Here is a 6,292-nt window from a genome sequence, read left to right as displayed (position 1 = left end):
ACATACTTGAACTTTTCTCAGGATGTCATCATTTACTTCCTGTAATTAGATATTTGATATTTTGGAAATGTACATTTGAATTAAGGAAATGTAAAGGAAGTATGATCCCACGCATTACACATTTTCAAGTGTTTTTGTGAAAGGGAAATTTGAAAGTAATCAATCATTTCCTGTTTCACTGGGGTGTTAAAATGAGGTGACACAGGGCCCAAATCACCCAAAACAGCAAGATAGAGCTTCTAATTTATGTTTAAATCTGTTTATGTCAGCAAGAGCTAAATTATGTGTCATAAAGATATCTTGCAGAGAACTGATTGTCTTAGGATATTAGGAGTTTTGGCTTGCATGGCTGTATGATTCTTTTGTATATGTAATGTTTTTTATCAACATTTATTTTTTTCACTCCCAGATTTTTTCCAGATCGACTCATATTTTTAACTTGAGAAATGGCTGCCCCCAATCCAGAAGACAATGGCCGTGTCCCAATCACTCGTCAACTCATCTTTGAGAGACCTCGTCCCAGGCCTGAAAATGTACCCCCGGGTATTGTCAAGGCCACTGTCCAGGCTGTGGAACGCCAGACTCGAGGCCAGAGGGAAAACCCAGACTGGTTCTCCTGGCGTCGATTTCGCATAACCGCCTCCATGGCTCACACTATCTCACAGCGACTTTGCTAACGGCAGGGCCAATACTCTGGCCGAGACCTATGTGAAAAAGATCTTGGGAGAAGGTCCGAATATACAGACCGAGGCCATGACCTGGGGCATTGAGCACGAGGCAGAGACAGTGCAGAAATACCAGGAGCTGAAGAGAGCATTGCTGGGTCACACTGTGAGGGTTCAGGAGTGCGGCCTCTTCATCGACCCACTAAATGTCTGGTTGGCTGCAACCCCTGACCGCATTGTGGAGGATGAGCAGACAGGGGAGCTTCTCTGCCTGGAGGTCAAGTGTCCCTACAAGCACAGAGAGAACACCGTGAGAGAGGCCTGCCTCGAAGACAAAAACTTCTGTCTGGAACTCAATGACGACGGACAGACGTACCGACTCAAAACCAACCACAGCTACTACACCCAGGTGCAGTGCCAGATGGCGGTGACAGGCATACACAAGGCCGACCTGGCGGTGTTCACCCTGCGTGACACTGTATTTGTGCCTGTGACCTTTGACCCTGAGTTCTGGGATGACACTGTGGCAAAGCTGGGGAGATGGTACAGAGAGTTCCTTCGGATCCTTCCAGACCGTGCACTGCCTGATATAGCGAACCTAAACTTAAATGAATGAAATAAGGGTCATTAATATTTTGAGTTTGTTTACAAGAAATGCATCAACATGTAGTTGAAAAAAAACTGCATGCACATATCTCAAACTTGTAAAAAAAAAAAACACACACAAATTCAAGTTTGTGAATGTGTAATAAAGTTTTACAGCTGTAGGACAATGTTGTGCATGTGTGAAAACGTTTTGTGCACAAAGTCTTTTGTTGTTGCAGAGACATTTTGTGTATGCACTGTACGAGTCATTCAAATTTGTGCAGGAACATTTTCAACAGTGATATTTCATGAGCCGGAGAGACGGACACAAATGTCCTACCTTTGTGTGAGACACTGAAGCTACAAGCTCAGGCTACAAGGAAACAAACGAAGATCACAGGATCCATACAAAGTCAGATGGGAAAAGTATGTAGGGCAAAACAGGAAACATTTTAGAGTATTTCTTAACCGACAGAGTTTGGTAGGAAAGCAAAGAAAATCAAACGGAAACTTCCGAAACTATAGAAACAGTAATTTTCTGCTTTTTGTTTACGGTTATTGAGGTGAACAGACACAGGTCTATCTCTGTAGGTGTCTTTTCCATGTTGTCAGACACTTAGTGGCTAAAATAAGTGGTTTACTTTGATGGAGATGCTTGCCCCGTGGATTTACAGTGTATAGTCGTGCTGCTGTTGCCGGTTATAGGGTCTAACTCAACACTGGACCGATTTCAGTCATTTTTGTCGCTTGTAAAAATGTGGACCTAAAAAAAATTACAAGTTGAAATAAATCCCAAAGTTTCCCTTTGATCACCACACTGACCTCCCCAATGAGGAAGAGGAGCAAAGCAGGAGAGCAAGAGCAGGAGAGCAAGCCAGTCAGGGCGAGACATCTCCAAGAAGCCTGTCTGGCACAGCATCCTCCCGATGGTGGAGCCAATTTGTGTGTACGACAATCTGTAAATAATGTCTAGATCCATATACACAGAAGGCTCAACAGTGGTGTCTATAGGATGCACTAAAGAGGAATGTTTTTAGTCTAGACTGAAAGAGGGAAAGAGTATTCGCTTTTCAGATGGAGACAGGAAAAGTGTTCCGATGGGGGAGAGAGCAGAGGACTCTTTCAGGAAGAGTTTGAAGCATTCCAGGAGGGGGCAGTGGCGCTGTGGGCCGTGGTGGCTGAAGAGGACACGGCTGCAGGGATTCCCTTACAACCTCTCCATGTCTCAGTCATCCTGGAGGATCAGGTGGTAATGACTCTCAGATCTTGGACTGATGCACTGGTGGTGTTGTTTAGCTTGATCTATGCTCTCAATTTGAGCTATCCGGCACAGCTGAGTGGCTTCTTTGAGTTCATCCAGGTTGTCCTATTAAATCTAGAATGATACAAGAAGGCAGCTCAAACCTAAGTTGCAGGCCTTGAAAAATCAGCTAGTGTAAACAGGGGACGTCCTGTGCCAAGACTTCCAGCAGTCATGGTCTACAATTGCTTGTTGTTGGCTGCTGAGATCAAGCACAGTTGGTTTAATTAGTTATGTCCCATCCTGTTCCAGAGGAAATGAAAGAGCGCACCTAGTTTAATTAGGTGCAATCCTGTATCAGAGGAAATATGTGTCTGGGATTCAGTCTATTGGCGATAGCATAGTTAATTAAGTTAAGATAGTTCTTAAGCAAGCCCGACATTTTGTTAATAGAGGGGAATGGAGAGGGATAGGAGACAGGAATGGAGAGATGATAAATAATAATAAATAAATAATACATTAAAAAAAACTTTTCAACCTTTCAGTTTATCATTTTTGAAAATGTTTGTTGTGAGCAAAATGTATTTGTTCAGTGATTTATTTTTTGTAATGATTGTATTTTTTGTAATTTCATAATGTGTAATGTCAAAGCATCATATTTGTTCAAATAAATGAATTGCATCTAACTGAATATTTTTATTGAGTTAATGCAACTTTAAAGGTTCAAGGCAATCAGTTTCCTTAAATGAATTGAGTAGCTGCTATACCATTTTGAGTTGTTGTAACACAAGCTATTTAAGTTAGTCAGACATAAATCATATATTTGCTTTTACATCATTTTAATGAGTTCATACAAACATTACACATAAGTTTAAATAATGCATATGTTTTAAGTTCAATACAAATAATGGAGTTAGTACCAGTCATTTATTTACTTAAGTATACCTAACAATAAATACTTGAGTTAGGAATACTCCATTTAATCAACTTTTTTCACTAAAAGGATTTGAGTTATTTAACTTAAATGGTTCAAGGCAATCGGTTTCCTAGAACTATTTGAGTTGACTTTGCTCATCAGGTTTTACAGTGTGTGTGTTAATGTAACACAGACTTGAGGCGTGGGGACGGGGTAAGAGTCCATATCGGGGGGGGGGGGTCCCGGGCCTTGTTGATGAAGCCAACTGCACCAGGAAGAAGCTGGTCTTGTGGCGTTAGGTTTTGGCCTCAGGGTCCTGGAGGCGAACAGGTCCTGTAGAGATGGCAGATTGCAGCCAATAGTGAATATTGAGACACTACATTGTATCAACTATCTTGGGTTTGTGTCAAACGTAATAATAGCATAGGTGCACATTGTAACAGTGCTCGTTTATAAGGTTACAAACCCACACATTTATAAGGCCAAAACTAGCTCTAAAATGTTAAACAGACACAGTCACTCTCCACAGACTTGTCTTTCCAGTTCAAACAGTTTGGCCAAGTCGTGCCCTGGAAGAGGAACAACAACAAAAAAGTTAAACAAAGGCCAGAAAACACACCCCACATCAATCCAACACACAATGATCTGCAAGGGCGCTGGCAAAGTCAGATATGTGATGGACATCAGAGAGGAATGCTGCTCGTGTGAAGGATGGGCACGTGAGGCGTTGATTAATCTGTTGATATATTTTCTTCTGGCCATTTGGCACCAAATCAATTTGTAAACTCCATGTCATTTTTTATATTTTATATTATAATAGGCACGTTTTTTAAAGTGTATGTGTGTGTGTGTGTAAGTGTGTGTGTAGTCAATAGGAGGGGGGGTTTACAGGTTTGTTTCTTTCATTGAATATGTTGAGTTATGTGTTCATCTGTTGCTGTTTGTATTGGGCACCAAATTAATGGTCGACTGTACATTTGAATCATTTGTTTTATTACATTTTTGTAACCTAATATCTATATGAAATCAAAAAAGTACATGAAATGACACTAACATTCTCTGACAAAAGAACATTGACGTTGTACGTTTTTTGTGGTCATGTTACCCATGGGGTACATTGTAAAATTTGACCCTCCGTCTTTGCGTGGGAATAAGAAAAAATAACTGTATGCATCTGTGAAAGAGCACACTATGGTAGCAGACACATGTAACATTGCTGTGAAAAAATAAATGTAACTTCAACCATGAGTATATTTAAAAAAAAACAAGAAAAGCAAAAAGTATGTACAGTATGTGAAAAATGTTGTGCCCAACTCTTCCCTACCCAATCACATTTTAATCCGAATCAGAGTCAAAATTGTATTTATTGCCAAGTAAGTTTACACCTACCAGGAATTTGTTTTGACATATTGGTACAGACAATGAACATAAAACATAAAAACATAATAAGTACTACACATAAGAAAAGCAATATAAGAAATAAAATATATAAAACATATATAAAAAAGTAAAAAATGAAAAGAAATATAAAAAAATATGAAAATATTAAGAGATAATAAAATATGAAAATATTAAAAGATGTTTACAGGATATGAATATGAAGTGGAGGAGCTGTGCAGTCTAGCAGTAATGTGCAAAACAGGAGTGCAATGTAATGTAATGTGTGTTAATGTAACACAGACTTGAGGCGTGGGGGTGGGATAAGAGTCCATATCTGGGGGGGTCCCAGGCCTTGTTGATGAGGCCAACTGCAGCCGGGAAGAAGCTGGTCTTGTGGCGTTAGGTTTTGGTCCTGAGGGAAGTACCTCAAAGAGTTTGTGACCAGGGTGGGAGAGGTCGGCCACAATCTTACCTGCACGCCTCAGGGTCCTGGAGGCGAACAGGTCCTGTAGAGATGGCAGATTGCAGCCAATAGTGAATATTGAGACACTACATTGTATCAACTATCTTGGGTTTGTGTCAAACGTAATAATAGCATAGGTGCACATTGTAACAGTGCTCGTTTATAAGGTTACTGTTGAGATATGTCTTCTCATCCATTGTTTTTTTGTATTATATTATTATTTGTATTATTTTGTGTTGCTAATTTGTATTCTTATTTGTTTCAATTATGCCCATTCTATGTGTTATGTAAGCTAAGGGCAAATACACTTATGGGACTCTTAATTTGACCCCTGCTAAATCTATAAAACTCTTGTTTGTCTCCTGCGTTATTAAAAACGTGTTTGAGTCTGCCACAGACACTGATGCTCTGCCGGCGCTGTGAGATAAGTAAGCTAATAAACTCTTAATATATGTTAGTATTTTGAGTGACCTTTATTAGTTATGAATGGATGACCGAAACATACTCCACATCAATATGGATAGAGTGGAAGAGAACTTAACCGTTACAAACACATTACATTGCTCGTTCATAAGGTTACAAACACAACACACACATTTATAAGGCCAAAACTAGCTCTAAAATTTTAAACGGACACAGTCACTCTACACAGACTTGACTTTCCAGTTCAAACTGTTTTTGACATGTCGTGCCCTGGAAGAGGAACAACAACAAAAAAGTTAAACAAAGGCCAGAAAACACACCCCACATCAATCCAACACACAATGATCTGGAAGGGCGCTGTCAGATATGTGATGTTCTTTACAGACTGTTACTCATTACATGCGCTGGAAGAGGAACAACAGAATAAAAATAAAGTTAAACAAAGGCCCAAAGGGAACACAAAACAAAACGCACAATGATCTGGAAGGGCGCTGGCAAAGTCAGATATGTGATGGACATCAGAGAGGAATGCTGCTCGTGTGAAGGATGGGCACGTTAGGCGTTGATTAATCTGTTGATATATTTTCTTCTGGCCATTTGGCACCAAATCAATTTGTAAA

At 40.0% G+C, this 6,292-nt stretch overlaps 1 long non-coding RNA gene across 1 annotated transcript; it reads left to right on the top strand.

Annotated features, from left to right (window-relative positions):
* Positions 1 to 3,718: 3,718 nt before the first annotated feature.
* LOC122128810 lies at positions 3,719 to 5,719 on the top strand. Its single transcript, XR_006151629.1, has 2 exons — positions 3,719 to 3,863; positions 5,417 to 5,719. It is a non-coding gene; the product is annotated as an uncharacterized LOC122128810 (long non-coding RNA).
* The last annotated feature ends 573 nt before the right edge of the window (positions 5,720 to 6,292 follow it).

The sequence above is a fragment of the Clupea harengus genome, chromosome 24 (assembly GCF_900700415.2).
Source record: "Clupea harengus chromosome 24, Ch_v2.0.2, whole genome shotgun sequence".
Taxonomy (NCBI): domain Eukaryota; kingdom Metazoa; phylum Chordata; class Actinopteri; order Clupeiformes; family Clupeidae; genus Clupea; species Clupea harengus.
This window is presented reverse-complemented; position numbering and strand designations above follow the sequence as displayed.